The sequence below is a fragment of the Bactrocera latifrons genome, unplaced genomic scaffold (genome assembly GCF_001853355.1).
Source record: "Bactrocera latifrons isolate USDA-ARS-PBARC rearing strain unplaced genomic scaffold, ASM185335v1 scaffold_9, whole genome shotgun sequence".
NCBI lineage: Eukaryota > Metazoa > Arthropoda > Insecta > Diptera > Tephritidae > Bactrocera > Bactrocera latifrons.
This window is the reverse complement of record NW_017537600.1, coordinates 1,510,986-1,537,715: the sequence shown is the minus strand read 5'-3', so window position 1 is coordinate 1,537,715 and position 26,730 is coordinate 1,510,986. Positions and strand designations below refer to the sequence as shown.

The 26,730-nt window shown below is 34.5% G+C and overlaps 1 long non-coding RNA gene across 1 annotated transcript in view; it reads left to right on the top strand.

Annotated features, from left to right (window-relative positions):
- Window positions 1-26,730, top strand: part of LOC108977468 — a 316,378-nt gene that overhangs the window by 229,417 nt on the left and 60,231 nt on the right. Inside the window, exon 4 of the long non-coding RNA XR_001994038.1 lies at window positions 8,166-8,241. This is a non-coding gene — a long non-coding RNA (uncharacterized LOC108977468). The remainder of the gene's footprint in view (window positions 1-8,165; window positions 8,242-26,730) is intronic.

Here is a 26,730-nt window from a genome sequence, read left to right as displayed (position 1 = left end):
TTGATTCCAAATGGTTTTTGTGCAATGTTTAGCTTGATGGTAATCAAATAGAGCTTATAGGTCGGTCGGACTTGACGATTTCCATTATTTTTATCGATATTATAAACAATTGAAATTCTAGAACGTGGTGCATAAATTGACACCAAAATTAGCGGAACGTAATCAAGAAAATCGTAATTGATTGTGCCTGATGGTTAGAAAATTAAGTCCATTTAACATTATTCACATTTTCAATATCTTTATCATAGTAAAACTATAAAATAGTGTGTATTTACTTTTTGCTGATACCGATATTTGACGTTTACTCAAACAGTACTGAGTCAAGTAATCATAGAACTGTCTGAGAAGGTTATCTTATCTTTCACAAAAGGAGTCATAAAAAGTAAAATTAGACGAATACAGTAGTTACAGTCCGATATTGGTTGAACAATTTGCCATAAATTCATGAAGAATGAATACAGTGTACGGCAGTGCATTATCGCGGTGCAACGTAACATCTTCGCACAAACGACGCAGAAGACCCGAATCGTATTAGTTAACCGTTTGACCGTTCGGAACGAACTCGGAGTGCACCACACCTCGATAACTGAAGAAAACTGCCAACACAAACTTGATTTTTGACCCACTTTTGTGTGTGTTTTTTTCAGCTTGAGTACGCATAGATCCACGACTCATCGCCGGTAATAATACGTTTCATGACATCCTGGTGTCGGAAAGCATAGTTTCATACATGATTACGCGACGCTGTTTTTCGAAAAAGTTAAAAGATGTGATATTTTGAGTGAAATGATATTTCAAAATTATTTTCATTGGTTCTTCCGATATTCCAACGTTACTAGTAAGATATCTGACTCTGAATCGTCGATTCTCAGGCGCTAATTCCTTTGTTTTATTGACGTGCTGATAATCAGTTGCTGTTGATCGTCGTTCTGGACGTGCTTCGTCGTCAACGCGTTCTCAATTCTCTTTGAATACTTTGTACCAATCAAAAATATTCACTCGCGACAAACAATCATCACCGAAGGCCTTTTCCTACATTATGTACCTTATGGCACAAGAAATTTGATTCCTCATACAAAACTTAATGGAATTTCTTTGTTGAATAATTTCACTCAACGTAAAAATCGCCGAAAGCACTTTGTGTACTTCAGAAAGACAAGTGTATACTATACACAGTAGTGACTGATTACTTTGATGTGACACTTGGCACATATGTCACTGACGGTCATACCAACCTAGACAAAGAATATTTCGAAGAATGAACTTTCGCGTGAAATTTAAATAAAAAGGTTTTACTATTTTTGGTCATAGTAGGAGGTAACTATACATCGTTAAAGTCATTTACTGAAAAATATAATTATATTATAAAAATTATTATATTTTCTTACTAGGCTCTTTATAAGTAATGGCGCATTTTTTGCTATTGCTAATAAATATCCCTTAAATATTGCCTGAAAGCGCTGAATACTCAGCTATATTTTTAGTATTTTTTTGGTAGATTTATTTCAGGTTTTTTTAACAGGCCCATAATTATTTTAATATGAATTTTTTTAAATTTTTTTCGCTTACAATACATTTCATTATTTTTTAATTTAGTTAATTCATCACCCATATTTCGTTGATTTAACTCCTCCTTCTTATTCACTACAGTGTATCGCAAAACTTCTCGTTATTCCTAACCAGTAATAAAGCAGTCAAACACTTCCCGCACATCAAACGGAAATTCCCAACTAATAACGAAAAAAATTAGAAAACACGCTATGGGGACCACAGCAAATAGCAACCGTTTTGCTAATTTATCTGCAATTCCAACAACAACTGCCTACCACCTCGATGACTAATACTAAAAAGATTATAATAAATACATCTAAATACTGTGTTGCCACTCACCTGCTGTAGCCGTAACGCACGACGAGTGTACTTTGTACCAAACGCCTAAAATTATGTTATGACAACACAATGAAGGTGAAGCCCAACGCGTCGAACGCATTTAAAGCGACACTGCCACGTATACATGTAATGGTGCTGGGCCAACAAATAGCTGACACCGCTGCGGCCTACGTCAATTGCCTCTGGACAACACTCTTGAAAATGTCAGTCAGTACACATGGTCTTTTTGTATTTGTTTTTATAATTATTTTGTGCCAACCTCACAACACACAGACACATACATATGCACACGTACACGCTTGTGTGGAAAAGAAGTAGACTGGTGCTAACACGTTCGCATTATGTTAAACGTCTCACGGGGCTATGCGCCTAAACATATGCAATAACAATTTACACATGCGTTTGCTCACTTCACTGTCGAATGCACACACACAAACACGCAGCACGCTATTGTTTTAATGCCTCGCGGCGTTGAGTGTGCGTGTGCGCGTTGTTGTTTCTTTTGGTTTTTGCTGTTGCTGTTGCCACATTTGTTTCAAGTGCTTTTGTGTTGTCACTTTTTGTTGTTTGTTTCTTTCAGTTTTGCTGCCTTTTCAAACAAATGTTAACTGTCACTGCATGTCAGCGTCAACAAGCGACCACACGCGCATTTTCGCTGTCGGCGGCGACCGTGGCGACGACCAATGTCGGCGAAAAGGTCCAACTCATCATGCCGCGGCAGAACGAAAAAAAAATACCCTTAACACATATGTATATACACACACACAATTTGTCATTTGATACTAAGTACATTTCTGTCTAGCGCCTCAAAGTATATTTCGTGCTTTTGCTTGTTTATCCAACAAAAATATATATTGGCGCCTTGACGTATGTCGCGCGCCAAAAATTATATTATGCGTCTTCTCTTCGTAGTCACACAAACGAAACGGAGCACACTCGTCACACACACACAAATCGTCCCCACCGAGTACTTTGCACTCGGCTAGAGGCACACACTCGTCGCCTCGGCCACTTCGTTCCGCACTCGTTGCTGTACGAGCTGAAACTGAATTTGAATTTGTTGGCGGCGACACACCGAACACGGTCAAAGTCAATGCTACTTGGCATCGTTGAAGCGTTTATTAGTGGCTGACGTGCTTCGCAGCCGAAGTTCTCTAGTGCACATATGGTGGTGAATTTCGTGTTGAGAGTTAAATTGTTATGCTGAGAGGGAATTTGTTATGCTCAGTGCCTAAAGTTAAAGCATTCATAAGAGATGTGCGAGCGTGGTGCATTTCTTACGTGGTATATTTCTTCTACAAAGTTTATAAATTTCACCATAGCTGTGTTGAGCAATCTAACCATAAATTAAGTCATATACAAATTTTGATGAGTTTTTTGCTGCGTTGAATAATTTTCATATTTGGTGTTTGGCATCACCTGTGGTGAATTTTTACTTGAGTTGAATTCAATACAAAACAACATTTCTTTGCAATTATTCTATAGCTACCAATTGTTTATTGAGTTTTTTCTGCTGTTTCAATTCTACCACGGTGTGATGAAAATGTTATTCACTGTAAAATTAACTGTTAACTGAACACATTTGAAATACTTGCTTGTAAAAATTACAATAATAAAAACATATACAAATTTCTGTGAGGTGAATAATTCTCATATGTGGTGTTTCGTATCACCTGTGGTGAATTTTTACTTGAGTTGAATTCAATACATAACAACATTTGTTTGCAGTGATTCTATAACTACCACTCGTTGTTGAAAATATAAACTCGCTGTAAAACTGACTGATAACAGAATACTTTTGTAATAGTTGCTGTAAGAACTACATTAAGGCGCCAATTATAATTAATTACAGAATTTTATATTCACCACGGTTAATGTGAGATGCGTTGTTTTTCTTAATGATATCCACACTATGTATTCTGGGTAATATCGCCTCATTAAGACACAAATTGTTTATTTATGTTGCTTTAAAATTTATTACATTGCAGCTTATTTTGGATTTTATGTGTGGTGAATAATACAATGCATTTGCAATTGCAAATTTATTATAATTAAATAGTAAATGTAGTTTGACTGGTAGTTCCTGGACCGAGTGCGACTTCGAATTCGCTTCGAAACGAACATGAGCGGTTCAACATTTGCCTGTATATTTGTATCTTGTTGAGTTCCGATATTCACCTTGTTTCAACCTTGGTAGTACAACTCTTTCGAACTCTTATTTGCCGTTGAAAATTCACAAATTTCTTCTCTGTTGAATTTATTTTACTCTTTGCCTCTTGCTCTCTCTCTCTCTCTCTTTCTCTCTTYCTGATTCCGCCGGAAAATTCACCTGTTGTCGTTTTGTTTTTGTTGTTCATTCGCTAACTAACCATTATGATGAACTTCCTACTCGTAATTCCATTAGTCGTCAGTCACTTCGTTGATAATCATTCAAATGCCTCTCGGCCGCAAGCGGAAATAACTGTAATCGTACTCTGTGGTGAATTTGGAGCGGCTTTAAATAAAGCGTATAATATCTTTGGAGCACTCTCAAATGTCGAGTGTACCACAGCTTACTAGTACTACATGTATATGTGGGTGTTTGGCATTTTCTTGTTTCTCTGTGTATGTGGGTGCATACATATTATGCCTTATGTTGAGCCTCGGCGGTCGGCTGAGGGTTATAAATGCGGTTTTAATTGCACTTTGGTTAAAGCATTTACAGCGGCTTAAAATGAAAATTCGATTTCGAATGTACAATGTGGCAATAAAATGAGACATCTGCGTACGCAGCAAGCAAGCACTTTTTAATGTCAAAAATATAGTCATTAACACATGATTAAATTGCCTGAAGAGTATATAAAATTTGCAGTGGGTTAATGAGTTGCTTTTATTTCATTTGAATTTGCTGACGAGGAAAAGTGATTTTTAGACGAATGCTTGTGAGGGAAAAAGGATAATGGGAGTTGCTTAATTTTCATGAAATTAATTATGTTTAATTAGGTTGAGTAGAGATTTTCAAAGTACGTTAAGTTTTCTCGCTAATTGTAGATGGGTTCTGAAACGTATTTGAATAAATAGTCCAAATTACAGATCAACTGACACTTTGAGTACCATATAACAAAGCTGGGTTTAGTTGTCAGTGAGTTCAGTAAATGACTCTTAGTGTCTTCAGTTTCGAAAACTCCGTGCTAATTCCGGGTTCGTTATTGCCTTAAATGACAGTCACAATCATGGCTGAATGCATCAGTTCCTTTGACAAGCATCTGTTTTGCGACTTCTAACAAAACACCAAGCAAAACGCATGACGTCATTAAATTGAATATCGTGCGATCTCTCCTATCTCACTGCTGCCAATCCCACGCTTTTCAAGTTTTCTTTTCTTATATCTCATAACTCATCACGCATGAGGCTAGTTTTCGCCACTCAAATACTTTAATTCGTGATAAAGTAGACTACCCAAAACAGCTTTACACTTTTCCGTAGCAGTGGCTCCATTAGAAAAACTTCAAACAAACACATTGGCCAACTAATTTTTCAAGGTAAAAATCTCCAGCCATACACACACTGTTAACACATGGTGATCAATCTTCGTACGGACGTAGAAAAAAGTTTTCGAAATGGGTCATTCCGAATCAAGTTTGAGCAGATATAATTTTAAATATAGCATCTACAATGCAGCCTAGTAGTTCTAAATATTTTCCTATGTTTTCTTTCTTATAATATTTTGTTTTTTCTCAAATATATATACTACAAGTAAGCAATACCTGACTTCGGGTGCAGTCGAATATATTGATAGTCCTTCAACTTGCAAGAGTCAAAGCCACGAATATGCCTTAAAGTGCAAAACTCCAACCAGAGGCTCAGAATCCAAACCATTACATCAATATTTGCATATATACTTACATATATGACTCAGGGATTGACCGACATATGCGACGAAAAGTTTGTTAGAAAACCGAAAATCATTACAAAAATGTATTATATGGGAGTTGAGGTTAGTATAGACCCATGCATCACACCATAAATATACCATTTACAAATAAAATGTTCCCTGAAATTCATAAAGGTACCGCACATACCATCACCAATCCTTTGGAGCAAAGTGAGGCTGTTAATATACATATGTGTCTTATATGGGGACTAGGTCAAGTTTTAGCACAAGTTTATCTATTTTAAGCACAAAGAAACACTTTTATCAGTGAAAGCGCTTTCTCATTTTCATTGAGAGATAAAGTCACTTGGAAGTTCAAAAGTATTTGAGTTACCATATGTATTTATAAGAGAGTCAAGGGAAGTATTGAAACGATTCAAACCAGTTTTGACACTCATGAATACTACTGTCAGGGAAGCATTATCCTTGAATTTCAATTACTTATCTCACACTCTAATCGAGTTTTGTGATAAAAGGTCAACTATAGGTAATGGGGTCCAAGTATACGGTACCTAGGGGCTTGGAACAGTTTTTGAGGGATTTGGAAAATGTATGGCCATAAGAGTGCATAAGATAAAGGCATAATTCGTGCAACGTTCTATCTCTTTACATGATTTTTTTTTTATTTGTACACTGGAAAGGAAAGTATCCGATGGAATTTAGTGGAAGTGGGCATGGTTGCAGTCCGATTCGCCCATTATCACACTGTGATATAAGAATGTTAAATGAATGTTTTTATACCGAATTTAGTTGAAATCTTTTGGGCACGTTCTTGCCTCTGCAATCCTCTGTGCCAAATTACAGAGTTCTATGGCTTAATTAAGTGCTTTACTATGGTACAAATGTAAAGTTTCAAATATTCTTTCGATTCATTTTATATAATATAGTGTTTTGAGCTGTCGATGAAAAAACACTGAAAAATGAATAGCATCTAATCTCGCTCTGTCTGCAACGATCTCCACTTTGTACCTTGAATTACAAACTGTGTCTGAGCTTTTGGCCCTATATAAAAGCTTTTGTTATAAATATATCTTAATAGGTTGTCAAAAAAGTCTTGCGGTATTTTTATTGAATTTTCAGTTGTTCATAAAATTGGGTACAATAATGCGATTCAAGTGAAATATGCGCCGTTTTGTTCGATGACGCGTTCCCAACGAGATGCCAACTTCATAATGCCCCTCTCATAGAAGCTCGCTTCCCTATTGGCAAAAAACTCGGAGATCCAATTTTCACAGGACTTCAGACTACCAAGCGCGTTCGCCATGGACAGGAACAGGCGGTAGTCACTTGGTGCGAGATCCAGACTATACGGTGGATGCAAAAGAATCTCCCATTCGAGCTCCCGGAGCTTCTGCCGCGTCACTAAAGATGTGTGTGGCCTGGCGTTGTCCTGATGGAAGACAATTTGGCCTCTGTTGATCAAAGATGGCCTCTTCTGCATGAGTGCTGTCTTCAAGAGTCTAGCTGTTGGCAGTACAGGTCCGAATTGAGCGCTTGGCCATAGGGGAGCAGGTCATAGTGGATTATTCCCTGCCAATCCCACCAAACACACAGAAAACCTTCCTGGCCATCAATCCAGGCTTGGCCACCGTCTGGGCCGCTTCACCGCTTTTCGACCACGACCGCTTGCGCCTTACGTTACCCACTTTTCATCGCCAGTCACCATACGCTTCAAAACCGGGCCGATTTTGTTGTGATTCAGAAGCGATTCGCATGCGTCGATACGGTCAAAGATGTTTTTTGCGTCAATTCGTGTGGCACCCACACATCGAGCTTCTTAGTGACTCCAAGCTTCATCAAATAGTTTATAACGGTTTCATGACTCATGCCCAGCTCTTGACCGATGCTACGACTGCTACTATGCCGGTCTCTTTCAACCAATTCAGCGATTTTATCGCAATTTCCGATGACCGGGCTTCCGCAGCGTAGCGCATCTTTGACCACCTCTACACCAGAACGAAAACGTTGAAACCATCGTTGTGCGGTGGGAATGGAAACTGYATCGGGTCCATAAACTGCACAAATTTTATTGGCGGCTTGAGATGCATTTTTGCCTTTATCGTAGTAGTACTGTAAAATATGCCGTATTTTCTCTTTATTTTGGTCCATGTTTGCGACGCTATAACTCACGAACGACTTAAAAGAAACGACAATAAATCAAACACGTGTTATCGCGTAAAATGAGCTTTCCAAAAAGGTATAGCATGACCCGATGCGACGAATAAAACTAGAACTACGCGCTCTCAGCGCCAACTAGCGAAAATACCGCAAGACTTTTTTGAAAACTATGAGTAATATTTTTTAGTATATGTTGGTTAAATTGTATCGAAAATAATGTATTTGTTTTATTATCTCGTTTCAGATTGACTTTCAGAATTATTGGTTCCAAACATATTGCGAGCAGCAGCAGTGTTCGATATTTCGTCCAAATAGTTCGCGTGAGTATTCTTTCTGAAATCTTTCAAGGAATATATTGTGATTGTAATGCACTTCTTTAAGTTATTGTTTTTGAATATTACTATATAAACAAAGGTTGCTCAGTCATCGAAATATTATTGAAAATATAATAGATCATATACTCGTAGCATAGTAGGACCAAGTGATTGCTTAAACGACTTAACAAAAGGAAAAGAATATAAAATCTCCGAAAATTTTTAAAACGATGCATTTCAGTAAGGACCAGGTATGATTTATGTAAAATCGGGTAAAGCCATAACTCGACATATAGATATATGGTATATGTCTTATTTCATTCTAACCTATTAAAAAACATTATCTAAAGCGAGGAACCAGTCCCCATCTGATATGGTATATGATCAGTACTTATTAAATTACTTATTATATTTGCAAATTGTGTGAGAATTAAATTTGATCGGACCTAAAAATTAGTTATTATTTAATGACTATAGATCAGTCAATAGATTGACTTAAGGGTAAACAATAACAGTCGTTGTATTTTTACGTGAGTACTTGCCGCCGATGACTTTACCTCGCGGTGCTTAAAAGCACATATAATGCGTTGATCACCGCCCCAATTAATGTAAGTTTTTTGCAAGTAATATTTGGTTAAAATTGGTCAGGTGGAAGAGACAGTCTTTCCACGTTGGTCGGGTTCGAGGCCGCCATAAAGCCTCTGTCATACTGGGACTTTGGCACCCGGCTGCAGTGCGACTCCGCACCGAACTGAATTTTCAATTCTGCCTGCCATTTGGTTTACACCTCAGCCACCACGAATCTTCCCAGAGGGCCAAACCCAATGAGGAGATTGGAGCGAACTGCAAGGGATTACTGATCCGCGTTGTACCAGATTTGAATCTCCGGTCAGACCTTGTAGCTTTAGCATCGCTCAAACTCAATGAGTGGTAAATTTTGTCGCTTGAACTTCAAAGACCTTTCCATTGGAGAGAACCTCATTCAAAGTCTATATTATCAGTTCGAAATGAGTATTATAGTATTATTTATGACAATACTAAACAGTTATTTCCCTAGAAGCCAAATAATGGACATAGAGCATATTAGATTTTAGTAGCCGCTTGTGACAGATATACCTTACCGCGTTCAGATTTTATCCTCTGCTCGCTGAAGGAATTTAAGGATCAATATCGATTTATAATTCTATGACCGAAGCTACGTCTTTAGTTAGAAAAACTGTAAAATTTTAATTATTATTATTAAATTTATTTATTTTACGAGCTTTTACCTACGACTTTTCATTAAGATTTTAAATAAAGTCCAATATTTTCTTTAAAAAACTCAAAAACATGTTATATAGTATTGTAAGACTTGCCATCAATCGCACAATTTATTACAAAACCGACGGTTTTGCATTTTCAAATTAAAAAGAATCCACCATATTTCACCATAAATACAAAATCTTACCACAAAAGCTTTCACGCTACACAACGCTCTTAAACACTTCTCTTTGTTAAAACTATAACATCCTTATGACTACTCATTCTCACGCTGAATTGCAAAATTCAACACCTATACTTCCACCACAACTCGTACTCACCAGCTCTCACCTAGCTACGCTCAAAACAAGGATAATCTCTCTCACATGACTTCACTATTAGCAGTTTCACCACTTCACTTTACTCGTGAGTATGTTGTGCTCGCCTTTCCTCTAACGACGTTACTCTTCGTGTTGAATAACGAAGGTACGAAGCATGCTCGTGTACCCGTACCTTGGCAAGCAGTGCCGTTAGCCGCCGTTAGGCATCGTGTTAGTTTTTTGGGACACGTTTAGTAGCATTTCGGGTTTGGCCAGGATGTAAAGGATAATAATGCGAGTTAACGATACGCGCACGTCGTACGCTTCTTTTTTTGTGTGGCAGTGAAAAAAGAAAATACATACCAAGGCAAGAAATTTCGCTAACGAAATTGTGTGAAAATTTCAAGAGAAAAAATAAATTTCAAAGTGCTTTAGTGTTCCATTGTATGAAATGCAAGTGTAGTTGGCAATTGTGGAAATTATTAAAAAAATATATATTATTATTACACGAATAAAATTTGCCACTTCGTGCATTCGCACGAAATTCTTCCTGACCTACACTATACATGTAGTTGCCCCTGGCTCCCCCGTGGCCTTAAAGCGCTTTACAAGCAGCTAACGGTGCTGCTACAATCGCGTGTGCTGTTGTAATTGTTTAATTTTTGTTTCGATCATTTTAGTTTTAGCGAAATTTTAGTGAAATTTATGCGTTTAATCTCATATAACGTGCAAGGCGGTCGAAATTCCTGGCTCATTCTAAGCCGCGGTTTTTGTTTTCAGTATTTTCGTCGCGCTTCTGGTTTTCGTGCTACTTGTTTCAAGTTTACAGTTGTTCTATATATTTATGCAATTCAGATTCCGTGTTATCGCGCGAAAATTAACGCTTCACCTTAAAAATAACAACAATAATAAATCGTGAATAAAATAATTTGACAAATATAATCTCTCGAATGTTGAAAATTGTTATTAAGCGCAAAAAATTCTTTCGATCCAATCGAGAAAGTGATATTTAGTCTTCATAATAAAAGTGATCTTCATAATAAAATAGAAATACTAAATAAATAAATCGCACAAAAATTGCAATCCTACAATCGCACGCATTTATTTACTCGAATAAAGTTTTTAGCGGAGACCCGTCACAGCAACTTCTAAATTAATTTAACGGTAAATTCAATTTTCTACTTTGATAATTTTGACAACAACGCCTCGTATGGAAAGGAATTTAAGTTATTGTGATTATTTTGTATTATTTTGAATATTTCTTTTTTTACTCAAACTTAAAAATATTTCTGAAAGCTGATTTCAATATTTTTATACTGGAAGAATGCTCTGCTCCACTTGTGTTCAAATTAAAATTTATAAAATATAATAACACAAAATTTAGTGCTTCGATTAACATCAAATAGAATGGACTTTAATGATTAATGAATTGATTACTAATAACTTAATGAATGTGAATCAAATTATAAAAACGCTCAAATACATAAATTACCTTCGCAATTGAATTTTTTTAAAGTTGATTTAACATAAAAATGTAGCATTAATTGAAAAAAAAAAGTAAATTTTTAGTAAATTTAGAAAACTTTCAAATGAGTTAATTGAATGAAAATTTACCCTATATGAGTTTTAGACAGACTCTTAAATGAGTCAATTAACAGTTTTCCTTCAACGTATTAGCGGTGTCATTTGCGAGCACTGTGTGAACTCCAAGTATTTCAAAACCTCAATAATTAACTTACTTCAATATGCCATGTGTTGTGTTAATTGATTAAATTAGGCTTATGTTCGTGATGACAATTAAACACACAAAAATTAAAATAAGTTTAGTAACAATTATAAGATATTTATTCATTAGTTAGTTGAATTAAAATTTCTACGTTTCAAACCGGCTTTTGAATGAGTCAACTAACATTTTTCCTTGAACGCATTAAAGCAGCCAGTTTTAATTGACTAAATTAGGCCACTGTGTAAGACGATAATTAAACAGATATATTAATTTGGCTAAGCCTTATATAAATTCAATTTTCTTAAAATAAGGTTGTTCTATTACTAATTTTAAATCATTGCGCTAAAGTAAACAAAATTAGAGAAAGCAATGTGGGGTCAATTTACCTAATCCTCAAGTAGTAGAAAACGTCACTAATCAACTCACTACAATGTGCATGTCATGTGATAAGTGACTAAATTAAGCTTATGTTCCTGATATAAATTGAGCTAAGTTGAGTAATAATTGAAAGAGAGTTTGAATAAATTAAATGAAGTTTAGTTCGAGTCTGAAATTCTTTCATTAACAAAATTTGAATTAAATAACACCAAGTTAAAGTGAAAGACGACACAGTTTAATTTAAGAAATCTTCAATATTATTAAAAAACCTTACTACTTTCCCTTTCAAATGAGCTAACCGACAGTTTCCTTTTCAAGCATTAAATGTGCCATGTGCTAATTGACTAATTTAACCCGAAAGTAGTCGACAATTAAATCAATATAAATTGAATGAAACTTAATTGAGCTCTGCAGCTATTTTGAAATTGTTTAATTACTAGAATTAAATGATTGAGCTAAATTAGTTTAATTGATTATCTAAATTAAAATGTGTAATGACAGATGAAGCTAAACATCAACTTATCTGGTTAATCTAAAAATAAAAGTACTGAAAACTGTTATAAAATAATTGAGCTGAAATTAAGAATTAATTTAAACCAAACGAGTCAAGTTGTCTAGATTGTGTTAAATGAGCTGGAAGTACAAAAAGTATATCTGAATAACCCGTTGAATTTGTAGCGGGTGTTCCGATAGACATGACATGATATTGAAGTTTCGTTTCGACTCCTTTTAATCTATCATAAGCTGCTATTTTTTATTGTACTCAGTAATGTTTACAGATCCATACTGGAAAAATATACACAAGCACAAAGTTTACAAATTATTCAATTTTATTATCAAAATAAACGCCGTAAACGTCGTGAAATTGCTGATTTGTCCTTGGAACAACTTGAAGGCGATAACGATTTTTTAAGAAACTCATCTCCTCTGATCAGGCTAACTTTTATCTACATAGTGCGGCATTGAGCAGAACGGAGGCCTTTGATGCGACGAAAATCCACACATTATTCACGAACAACCATTGCATTCACCTAAATTGACAGTTTGGTGTGATTTTTGGTGTGGTTTAGTCAATGGTTCGTGTTTCTTTCGCTCAGAAGCGGGTGACACCGTTACTGTCAATGGAGAGCAGTATAGGTTGATAATAACCAACTCCTAATGCCGGCTATTGAAAGAAGTTGGTCTTGACAACTGCGGGTTCCAACAAGACGTGACTCAGTGTCACACAGCATGTGCATTAAGCGAAGTAGTTTTAAGAAAAGTTTTGGGATTTAATTATTTCAAACAATTGTGACATTGAATGTCCTCTAAGAAGTTGTGCTTTAACACCATTAGACTACATTTTATGGGGTTATTTGAAATCACTAGCATTTAGAAATAAACCAGACTCCTTAGCCTTAGATGTTTATGTTGAAAATGCTATTCATGGCATACCATGACTTCCGATTTAGTGGACAACATTATCCATACTTTCTGCTTGAGTTGTCATACAAAGTTGTTTTAGAGATATCAACTAGAATTGGGAAGTTGATGCTATGACTTGTAAAAATTGTTAGCCGCCTGTTTTCAATTTTTATTCATCATGCCATTCTAAAGTAATATGGGGAATAAAAAGCCCTGCGTCTAAGCAAAATTTCTGAAAAATAAAGAATGTGATTGAATTATTTTTTTTTTTTATAAATTTGTTGCCACGAATTTTGTGGTAAATCACTTGCATATTTTTTCGATATGCTGTTTTTGCTCTTCTTCGTTGATATAAATTTCTTCAAATATCAATATGTTCTGAAGTCTTAGATGAATTTTTCCGCAAACAATATTTATAAATCCGTAAAAAAACTTTACTAGTAATCACATAAACTTAGTAAGATGGAGAATTAATTTTTTAAAAATTGTCTAGTAAACTACGAAGTTTCTAACAGATAGAAAGAAATGTTCGTGGCTTTGTATTACATATATGCTTACTAGTTGCTTAGTTTTCAGGATATATATGTGAAATCCTGCACTTGTAATTTTCTCTCCAAAACGCCGATCATTTCTTGAGACCGCCAATATGGGACTACCATAGCGTATAGCTGCCATACTACAAAGCAGCAGATCAAATTCTAGTCCTTGTATAGAGAACTTTGTTTTTGACAATATATCCCCAAGATAATGTTTAGATTATTACTTAAGATAAAATTACAAGTTTAGAAGATTTCGTTCTGATCGACGCATTGTGGCATATAACTGTCATACAAATTGACCGACGAAAATCAGGTTTCTATATGTAAAACTTTTTGATTTGACAAGATATCTGCACGAAATTATGTTATGGCTTAAAGGCCAAGGCGACGATATTCTATACGAAGAAATCATCCAAATCGGACTACTATAACATATAGTTGCCATACGAATGGAACGATCGAAATTATGCCTTTGTATGGAAAACTGTTTTATTTAACAACATATCGTCAAGAAATTTGGCATAAATTATTTTGCAAGGCAATATTACATTTTCCGAAGAAATTCTTCGGATCGGATCACTGTAATATATAGTTGCCATATAAACTCACCGATCGTAATCAAGTGCTTGTATAAAAAACTTTTTTATTTGGCAAGATATCTGCACGAAAATTGGCACGAAATATTGTGTAAGAAAATACTACAATCTCTAAGTAAATGATTCAGATCGGATTACTATAGCTTATAGCTGCCGACCAAAAAATAATTAAGTTTGTGTATGGGAACTTTTCTATTTATGAATTGTTAGCTTTGATGTCCGAAGTTACATTTTTTATTTAATTGTATGCTCAAACAAAGTACCAACAATACAACTTAGCCAGTCGTACTAGTTATGTATGTATTATATGAGTACATTCGCTTATATGTCACTTATAATTTTACCGGCATTGCTATGCCACTTAAGCGCTTCAACCTTTTTAATGCTGTGACCTGCATAAATAAATAATTCAATCACCTGCTGTCAGTTATAAATTTACAGATATACAGCGCTTGCAAATATACATAGATACATACAGGTAGCAAAGAGAAATACTATAAACTTATTACGATTGCAAGCCAGAGTGGCGAATATTTGTGTGTGCATGTGTCTGTGTGCTTAACTTAACACACATTTCACCTGTCGGCTGCCACCAGCTACTGAATGGCCAAAAGCCCACAGAAACCTCCAAGCCACAAAAACGAAAATCTGCAACCCAAAAATACAGCAACTCGATTGCTGGCAGTTATGAACGCTGGCCTTTACAGGAACGTAACTTACGTAGCTGGCGGCGTGCGCGCCACTTGCTTTGCGGCCAAAAAATGTACACATTAAAGACGGTTAGCCGGCTGATGGCTGTTGGCTCTTCGCTGTCGACTGTCGGTCAGGTTGTCTATTTATCAGTTGTAGTTTTGATGCGGTACAAAATAGACACTACCGGTTATCCGGTAGACGCAAACGTCTCTACTTCCGGCTTACTCTTCTACTGCTTGCTAGCTACCTGCTCTTAGCTGAGCGCATAGCCAGAGTTGTGGGTATAATCAAAATATTTCCGCATTCCGGTAAACCTTTTCACACTTTTGCCGCTGGTAAGTTAAGCATATTGCTGCCAAACCGCCATGAATGGTTTGTGTGTTTATATATAAGTATGAGTAGATACATGTATATGGACCCGGAAAGTAGCACTAAAATATTAGCAGAAAATTTTAAATTGAAAACAGCATAGCTTTTCTTATGACAACCTATATAATTTTATATACCTATACATATCATCACTTAAACTGCAAAATAACGTAACATCAATTTTTATAAGCTTACAGGCGAAGTAGAAAGGATATACTAAAAACCAATCATATTGGAACAAAATTTCAGTTTTGGTTCAAAAGTGGTTATATATTGGGTATAAGTTGGTTATCGTCACCTAAACCACAAAATAACGTAACATCACTTTTCATAAGTTTACAAGCGAAGGCAAACCGCTGTAATAAAAATCAGTCATATTGGAACAAAATTTCAGTTTTGGTTATATATTGGTTATGTATTGGGTATAAATTGGTTATCGTCACCTAAACTGCAAAATAATGTAACATTACTTTTCATAAGTTTACAGGCGAAGACAAACCGATATAATAAAAACCAATCATATTGAAAAAGATTTCAGGTTTTGTTATAAAGTGGTTATATATTGGTTATGTATTGGGTATATATTAGTTATATCTGACAGCGGAAGCTAAAATATAAATCGTAAGCAAAAAAATTCAATTTCGAGTTATTTGATGATACGTTGTTTTCCATTTTAGGTGGCGGTATACTCACATATGTATATTTATGCAAATAAATATAAAAATTTTCATAAATTTAAAGCTTAGTAACTGACATTTTGAACTCTTTCTCTTTGTACCTAAATACCCATATCAGCTTCACACCTAACCACATATGTTTTTTTACATACACACCCACACATATATACATCCATATGCATATGCCTTTCGTAGCACACATTAGGTTTTTATTCATTAAATATTTAGTGTTCATAGCTAGCTCAGTTGGCTAAGCTGACATGGGGAATTAACTACGTTAATAGCTAATGGCGTATATATTTAGGTGCAATATTTCATTTACTTAGCTACCAAACGCAAAGCCTGCAAAGAGTTTTCTTGTAAATGTTAACATTTAGTGTTGGTTTGAGGTAAGAAGATAGGATATGGGACAAGACCTCTTTGGTGTATGGGTGGATGATTAAGGATTTATAATAAGTTATACTTCTACAATTTTTATGAAAAGGAGCGACTCAGTTGGTCTAATGACATCTATTCATTTTTGGAAATTATGCAAAAAGTTCTTCTAAGGGAGTCCTATAAATAACCAATAACAATACTCTCACGTTTCTGTTAGTTAAAACTGCTTGGGCTATTCATAAGCTTAGAGGCGCAGAAAACACGTTATAATTGAAACCGCCCATGTTGAAACAAAATTTCAGTTTTGGTTAAAGTGGATATATGTTGGTTACAAAGTGTTTATATATTGGTTATAAAGTGGGTATATATTGGTTATGAAGTGGATATATGTAGGTTATCATACACTCATGTTGAATAATATGAGTTTTGGTTATAAAATAGTTGTTGGTAGTTATATCTAACAGCGATTTTTGTTGTTTTGCATTTAATGTGATGATATATGTTTCAGGTAGCGAAATTTTTATGAAAAGGTCTATGGAGCTCTTAGAGATGTAATGGAAATAAAGGTGAAAATTTTTAAGCATTTGTAATACATTTTCAAACTATGGATAATTAATATTCTAAGTTGATTTGAGAGTGGAGGGTCTTGTAAATCGTGTTAGTGATATCTCTCATCTGGTCCGATGTATGATAGTTTTTGGTACAAAACCAGTTCTTAGCCATTAAGTGAACGTTTTTTAAGACTTTTATGAGGATTATTTCTGAAGCTAACAGATCTCAGTCTCCATAACTTTTAAAAGAGTTGCATATAAAAGCAGTCTCGCATAATTTTTGACTTCAAAACAGCCTACAACTTTCCTGTTATGCTAGCAGTTACTAAATGAAACTCCACTGATGGATTCATTAAAAATGTTTTATTGTTACAAACATACAGCATTAACAAATAAATTTCAAAAAACTAGATTTTTTGAAACTTGCTTTCAAAACAGGCTGCTGAGCCAATACAAACATGCCAACGCTTAATCCAATTTTTTCTTAACTTGTTATGAGCCTCAGCTCTGGTGGTCTTCAGCGCCTTCAACAGATTTGATTTTTTGCGATTTTGACCTATATTATGGAGCGCCATTCATAGATTGGTGGACATTTTCGGCATTATATTCATTAAACCACGTCTTCTGTTCGGCAATGATTCATTTGATAAATATAAAACATTAACCAAAAATCATAGAGTTGAGTCATTAATGTGGTTGAGTCCGTTTGCTGTCTCACTGATGCCAACACGACAAGCACTGTTTTTTTTTTTTTAACTTTTATTGATGATATATTTTTGTTGTTGTAGGAGCAGAATTATGCCGAGTTGACAGTCCTTAGGCGGCTAAAAATCCAAGTCTACCTAGAGCCGACTGTCATGGGAGTGTTTGATGATATCGTCATTGACATTAGTAGATTAACGACAAGGCAAGTTTCAAATGACTTCACGGCCTTCACTGAATGTTTTTTGCCACTATAATACTAGTGTTCATTATAAAGTAATTGGGGAATCCCCAAAACACGTCTGCAGAATTTCGAGTAAAGTTCCATTGCTAATAAGCTTCGAAAGTTTTGGTACTATTCAGAGATTTTGAATCCTTAAAAGGCGCTTCAACTCTACCTTTTGGGTAATTAATTAAATCTTTGGACACATAATATCATGAAGTGCTTTTAGAAATTTTTCCACTAGATTATTGCGTATATGAAAAAAGGGTGAATGTCAGTTCTTCTTTTTTAACCTATTTCTTTCTTTGTTTGTTACTTTAAGGGTGACAAAAATCGATTATATTTCAACTATCTGTCGCAAAGGCAGAAAACTCGTAATACTCCTGTACTATTTATTTACTTATTTTAATTCTTACTGAGTAAGACAGTCTTTGCCGATCTATGCGCGAAGAATATGTGGCGCTGTAGTCTGAATATTCCAAAAATGAAGTTTGGGCAATTTTATTATTTTGCAGGATTCGTTAGAAGGAAGGATAGAGAAAAAAGATATTTTTTTTTTTCCAAAAATTTCAGAATTTCTTGGATAATAGTGCATATATGTTTGTAATAATAAAAAATTCTAAATAAAATTTAATTTTTAATATGAGAAAATAAATTGTTGAAAAAATGATGTTCTTTACTTTAGAAAACCCATGTAACCTCTCAACTTTTTTGATCATAAGCTGTAAATTACGAAAATGGATAGACAAATATGTGCAATTTTTTTGTAGGTATCTATGTGCTTTTAGTAGGTGCTTTAAATTAATATTAAAAATATTTGCAAATTATGCCTTTTCTCCTGAAAAGTTTCTTTATAGTAATTTATTGTCATAATTAAAGGAGACACAACACCAAATTGCTTTGATTCAGCTAATTATATATTTGTTGCTATACAGTTTCTCTTTTCGGCATATCTAGTAGCTCTGGAACACCTAAAAATATCATACATTTCTTATCAATATTGTGCCATTTATATATAATGAACTATTATAATATATTATATTCCTTACCATTCTTAGTTTCGCACTTGAAGTTATCTTTATATTTTAATATTTTTCTTCGAGGTTTATTTTACTGCTACCATCTCGCTATACTACACATTTAATGCTATTTTCCTTCAACATAATCCTTACACTTTGCTTTGCCTTAAGTCTCAGCGCATACAAAACGTTGCGCCTTAAAGCATGCTATATTGCAGCATTCAAGCATTTTTGCTGCCAATACACACGTATATATATAATACATTTTCGCTGCATTATGAAAATGTATTATATAGTCTGTTATTATTTCGCTTTGACTTTGATGCTATTTTTATATATATTTTTATGTGGTATTGACCATTGGAGTTTGCGTTGCTGCTTTTATAGATACAGCAGCGTAACTTTGATCATATTTTCGTTATACTACACATGAGTACAAACTATATGCGTGCTGCTGGTTCGAAATTTCATCAATTTATTATTTATTTATTTATCTAGAATGTATAGAGGAAAAACTAAAAAAAAAAAAAATATTGTAGAAATAGCCTTTCGAACTTTCTTAGCGGCGCTTTAATACGAGTGAAGGCGGCTGTTATACTAAAGCTCCCCATTCTACTTGCTTTGCTCGCATAAAGATTTCCAAGTAAATAAATAAAAAAAATATATGAAAAATTTATTAAAAGCATACATAGTTGCGCCTGCCTTTAACCGCCAGCAAGCAATGAAACTCGCTGCTAAAACAAATAAATAAAAAAGCTTTGCGATGCCGCAACATAACCATGGTTATAAATGAATACAGAAACCATATACCGTTATCAAATTAAATTATTTGCTGAAAGCTTGCCGGCGACTGCTACCAAACTGGCTGACTTCTGATTGACTAGCCGGCAGACATTTATAAATATATTTGTGAAGAATGTATATGGAATGGAGAGTGAGCGTAATGTGCCAATTGGCGTGGGAAAGTTGTCATGTTTGTGGTTTGCCTTTGGCTTACACGCAGCTTCCAAAATAATCGCAAGCACACACAACGTTTTAAAATCCTTTTAAATGCTTACGAACTGTTTCATATATACATACATCTATAGAATGATAGGTATATGAGTATTTATGTGTTGATACACACATTTGTTGAAGTGGCTTGTCGTAAAGTATTTTCAAGTTTTAATCTCTCTGCATCATTTCATATAGCCTTGTACGAGAACATAATGTTTAATCGCCTAAAAGCATGTTATAGAATTCGCATTGCTCTCATACTATATGCGCACACATTTGTGGCGCTCTTTGCAGATATTGTGTTGTGTGGGCTGTATCAGCGAGTTTCAGTTAAGTAAACACTAAAAAGCATATGCGTATACACTTTTACATACAAATTTCTGTTTTTCCTTACCTAAAAGTATGCTTCGAAAAAATGATAAGTACTTTTAAGCAGCTTTTTTTATTATATGATTATGCAGACAAGCAAGGCATTAACTAAGGATATCTCGCTAGAGTAAAAATTTTCCATACAAGTACTTAATTTTGTTCAAGCAGTTTGTATAGCAACTACCAAATATGTTATGGTGATCGCTTCTGAACAATATCAATCAAGACTGTAGCATTACCTCTGACAATAATCCATGCCAAACATCAATATCTGGCTCAATAAAAAAGCATTTCATATAATAACTTAATATTGGTTGTTCTCTTTGTACGGCAACTATATGCTATAGTGATCTGATTCGAGTACTTTCTAAGGAGTTTTCATCATTGAATACAAACACCAACTTTTGTTAGGATATCTTGCCAAACAAAAAAGTTTTCCATACAAGGACTCTGAACTGTACCATTTCCTCGGATATTATTAATTTACCTTCGACAAAAATCTCTGCTCAATTTGGTAAAGTTATATTTTCATATAAAAAAGCAATTGAATTTGATCGACCAGCCTTAGATTCCTAAAATTAACCATTTCCTCGGATATTATTATGCTGCCTTCGACAAAAATCTGTGCAAAATTTGGTAAAGATATATTTTGAAATAAAAAAGTTTTGCATCCTTATATATACATTTTATTGGGTCTCTTACGTTAACCTTAAAAACTTACTTACTTAATAGGCACGCAATGCCAACAACGTTTTGGAGTACTTAAAATCAGCTAACCTTAATGCACATATACTTCTTATATGCTAGCACCTAAAGCTATGCTTCAAGTAGACTTTTTGTTTGTCAGCGCCTAAAGGTATGCTTCAAATGCAATTAAAACTACATTTCGAGCACAAGTTATTCGTAGAGTTAGAAAGCATCAGTAGTAGTAGTAAAGTAATACTTTGCATTTTCATAAAATTTACTCAACACCGCTACGTAGTCCAGTAGGATTTCTGAACATTTCGCTTTTGCCCAAAAACTTTTGGTTGTACGTAAGGTTATACTGTCAGATATAAAAGCAGCAGCCAGTACATTAAAAGTTACTGCATACTGAAATAGTGAAAATATAATGAACTTTTACGCAAATTTCTGCTCATAATATTAATGCAACGCTGGCCGATGAACTTTTCGGTATAGGCATATTTTTAGGCGCATTAAGCATAATTTATTTACATTGTGCTGCCTGATAGGCTGCCGCTAAGAGCTACTAGGAATTCACAGACACCAGCGCATTTCTGCAAATATTAACTTGGAGAGAGAAGAATTTGAAATTAGGGCCGCGAGTGCGAAAGAGGCGCATATACAGCGCATGAAAATGCGAAGAAGCTCATAAAAACTAAAGTTTAGTTTGTCGTTCACGGCCTTTCGTACTTCGATGGGCTGCGCCTCTTTTTATGCCTTACCTTCTTGTTTACATTTCTAATTTCCAAACACCTTTTAAGCATTAACAAAAGCGCAAACAAGCAAACAAAAACAAAATCAAAAGCAGTCGTAAAGGACATGAGCGTAACGGACCTACTCGAACTGCTGACAGTGCATACACTTTACAGCAACAAAAATTTTGTAAAAAAAACTGCAACGTCCTTGCCATAAACTAAGTTGTTTAACAGTGTCGTTTTTCAATGTTTGTATATTGACGTATATATTCGGGCGCTGCAGGCAAATGTGTGCAGTTTTAGGCGCGAGCGCTAGTGGTGCATGCTTTTATTGCGCTTTTTTATTTGTTTTTATTTGTTTTTATTTACTCAGTGAAATATAAAAATAAAATAACAGCCAGTGACTTGTCTCACTCGTGAGGGTCGTACTGCCGCACGCTCTCGCGTAACTTGCTTTATTTTCGTTGGTTGCTCTTTTTTTGTTTTCAGTCTTTGCATATTTATGAAAATTTTCCGTGCCTACTTTAGTGCGCTTTTATATACTACTTTGCGTAAATTACTGTGGCCAAGCCTCCGTTTGTAAATTAGCCTGCTTTCAGGCGCAGTATAGACACATTTTATGCCCGTAGATAACAGAGTTGCTAATTGGAACGGTAAATTGTCGCAAAGGCATTGGTAATATCTTCATAAAGGCTGTATTATTGTAACTTGCAACTACTTTTACTAGTTTAAGGCATGAAGAACAAAGCAAGGTAATATTTTGGAAGTTCTTACTGTGCTCCATTGTAGGTTAAATATTGTGTAGAATTGAACTGAATGTCTAAAATCTGATTTGTTAGTTGTTGTTAGTTGTGGAGCAAAATTTAAATATTGAATACATAACGCCTAAAAGCAGTTTTTATATTAATTTTTTTTTTTTTAAATAAATGCTAATTTTAGTATGTTTATGAGTTGACACTGTTTGAGCGCTCTCAGCTCTTTATAATATTATTTCTTCGCAATTTTCATCTCCTTAATTTCTTTATTATAAAGAAATTTCAACAAAATCGGAACTTTATTGATGTATATATTATATGTTATATTCAGTTCGAAGCCATCCAAATATGGAACACCTTAAAATAACTTGTCCACGTTTAAGCTTCACGTAATGCCTTTTTGTGCCATATCCAAACCTTCAAGTCATCTTCTGATTTTTGTTGTGAAACTTTGATTCTTGTTTCTGTAATTCTGACATAAGAGCTGACATGAACAGTTTCCCATCCTATCCGAGTGCTTTCCTATTTAGTTCAAGTGGATACTGATATATTAGGGCTGGTACTTCTGTGTTTCATACGTTCCGGAGCTATCGAACTTATTTCTTTATCCTAATAATTCTATTAGCAGACATATATTGATTAGTTATATGGCAGAATCTGGCGACCAAGGCAGTCAAGGCAGGAAGGTAGAAATTGACATACAAGTTTTTTGAAAGAAGCTTTTAAATGTACTTAAAGAACCTACACCCCCAAAAAGGTATGCTTACGGCTAAAGTCTAAATAAAGATGGACAAAATATATAATTAAATGTTAACAAGTTAGAAAAAGCTATGGTGGTACGCAGATTTATTTCACATAAAAGCTGTCATGGAAAAAATAGGTTTTGGTCTTGGCTAAGCAAAAACATGTTCCACTAACTCAATGAATCTGGACCCCCAAAAAGGTACGCGAGTCAAAAAAGGCTAAATCCGAAAAAAAAAGAAGTCAAAATATTTGATAGGTCAGAAAATGCTACGCTATATGCTACACAGATTTATTTTACATAAGGGATGTTGTGGCAGAAATTTAATTTTGGTCTCCGCTATGCAAAGACATGTTTCGCAAAACGATGTGGGAAAAATATTCCAGGAATGATATGATATAAGCAGTTCAGTATAGCAAATCTAATCCATTAAAAACACCAAGATTTTTTAAATTTTACTAGGGCGAGTTGAAACGTTAAGTTAAAGTCAAGTCTGATATTTACTGCCCGAAATGAATGATCCAACTTATCCTTAAAGGTTGTGCCTAAGGCTAAATACATAGTGAAGCAAAGATGAATCTACATTTAAAAGCTGACACAATTATTTGCTGAAATTAAATGTATTCAATAAAAAGAATCAAAATACAAAAATAACGCCACCTAATGCTTCTTGGCGAGGCAAAAAGAAGTGGCAATTATGTTTTTTATAATGTCAGCTGCTCATAGGTAATGTCATGGGTAGATAACATTATACAGCTCGAATATGTGAGTTTTTTAACGATGTTTAACAGAACTGGAAAGTAAAAAAATCACCCTGACTGTAACATTTTCCGAGTCTATTTTATAAACTAAAATTTTCTTGATGAAAAAATATTGTAGTAACGCCACATTGTTGCCTACTTTTTGGCGCTTAAACTTTTGCATACTTAAAATTAAACCAATAACTACCCAACAATTTTTAAGTCATCCCAAAATAATTTCCACTTCTTTTTTTCTACTTCTTTTTCAACCACTTCAAATCTTAATATTCATATTTTGTTTGCACTATTTGTCCAAGCGCAGGCCCTTACTTAAAAGCGGTGTCATTTTCAACACGATAAAATTTTAATATGACATCAAGTGGCCACTGTTAACATTTATGAGCTGCTGAGTGCCAGCATAAGTGCAATATAATATCGCACTTGATATTTAGTAATAACACAAAAATATTTAAAATGTTAACAAATGCCTACAATTATAGTAAAGCAAACAAATTTGTCGCAGTTGGGAACACAATCGGTTTATGACATTTTCAAGTGCACTTCAGGCGTGTCGACAAGTTCAGTTTAATATTACTTTTAATGGATTGTGTATATTTTAGAAGAGGTTTATTGACTCTCAGTGGGAACAATGTTGAAACTATGCAGCAGAGAGAGTGGAGCGTTAATAAAGTACAACATACCATTTAAAATGTAAAAAAGCGATGCCAATGGACATTGGGAATTTTCACATATATTGCAATTATAAAATATGATTAAAATGTTAGCTTAATTCCATGATTTTTGTGGTCTCAAAACATTTTTCACATCGATATACAATTTTCTATTTCGAATGGAAGTGACCTCCAATGTTTATGTATAAACGCATTCAGCATATAATCAAATACGAAAAATAGAAACTGATTGTGTTTGTATACATTTTTATACAGTTTTGTGCAATTTCAAAAGGTATAGTATACCTTTAGGCGCACGAATACGAATATGCTTCTTATTACGTACGAAATCTAACAATTGAAAGCAAATTTAGCCGGGCAATAACAAATAAAAGAGCTTATTTAGGAAAATAATAATTGAAGCAATAACATAAAGCCAGGCAACAATTCGTTGCGAAATTCAGATATTTCTGGCAGCAAGTCGTTAGGAACGACCACAATTTTCAAAAACTTACTTCGCCTTGTTTGAAAACTAAGCTACTTCCAAATTATCTATCTGTGAAGGAACAGCATTTATTCAAATATAAAAACTAAATGAAAGTGAAAAAATAAATCCCAGAATATTACCATTTGATATTGAAATGAAAGTATTTTGGGCGCACGACAATTAAGAGCATTTGTTATTGTCCAATATCTATCTGTAAGCGAAAGCATTTTTTAAAATACGACAACTAAATGCAAGCCTTAAAAGTCCATCAATTATATGAGTTGTGTGCATTTGAAAAAATATAGTATACACTTAGGCGCACATTTGGAAATAATCTCATTATGTATAAAATCACACAATAATGAGTAAATTGTGATCAGATAACTATAAATGTACCAACACAACAATCAAGTAATAATTGCAGCAATAACAGAAAGTAGGCAACAATGTTATGCCATATTCAGATATTTGAAGTAACTTAGTGACAAGTGCTTATGAACCAACAATTTTTTATTTTTTTTGTTTAAATTAATCTGCCATTGACAATTTATTTACCTACATTAAGCATATTATAAAAAATAAAAGCAAACTGTAAAAAATTCAAAATTTTACTAGTTGTATAGTATACCTCTAGGCGCATAGATGCGAATACGCATCGCCTTTTATGCTAAGTCCCACAATTGAAGGCAAATTGTAACCTTACAACAATAAACATATCAGAATGCCAATAAAAATAATTACGTAGCAATGGCAAAAATCAAGCAACAATTATGTGCGACATCGAGATGTTCGCGGTTACTAAGTAAAAAGTTCCTACGCACCACAACTTTGATAGAATTGCGCAAAAAACGCCCAAAAAGGTAGTGATACGGCGCGTTACTTTGACATAGTCCCTTGCCGATAATTGACAAAAGAAAACGTAAGCTACTTTTAGGCGCTCACACGCGCAGTTGCCAAAAGAGTTGTAAAACCTTGTTGAATTCAATGCTTAGATGCTTCCAGCACAGTGCTATAAATGTACGTAGCTCATTTTACACGCAATCGCATAAGATATTCCGCATTGCCGCCTAAAAGCATGTGTTGACATTTGTAAAAAATTCACCAAACAATGTCGTAGCAATGCGCAATGAAATGAAAATTTCGTCGAGGCTTACAAAAATGTGCCTCCAGGGTAAACTAACATTTTATTTTCCAAGTATTTGCTGAATATACATTTTAGTATACTTGTAGGTGCTTGTATTGGCTTTTGGAAATTCCGCGAAAATGTAAAGCACATTAAAAACTTTGTCGATTCGACGAATGAAGCCAATTTGCTTTGAATTTATACATGAACATTTTGGAATACTTCAGCTGAAATTTCTGGAACTACACTTTTATCTTGTAATGCTTAATTGAACGCTAAGAATCATGTAGTTCCAGAAATTTCAGCTGAAGTATTCCAAAATGTTCATGTATAAATTCAAAGCAAATTGGCTTCATTCGTCGAATCGACAAAGTTTTTAA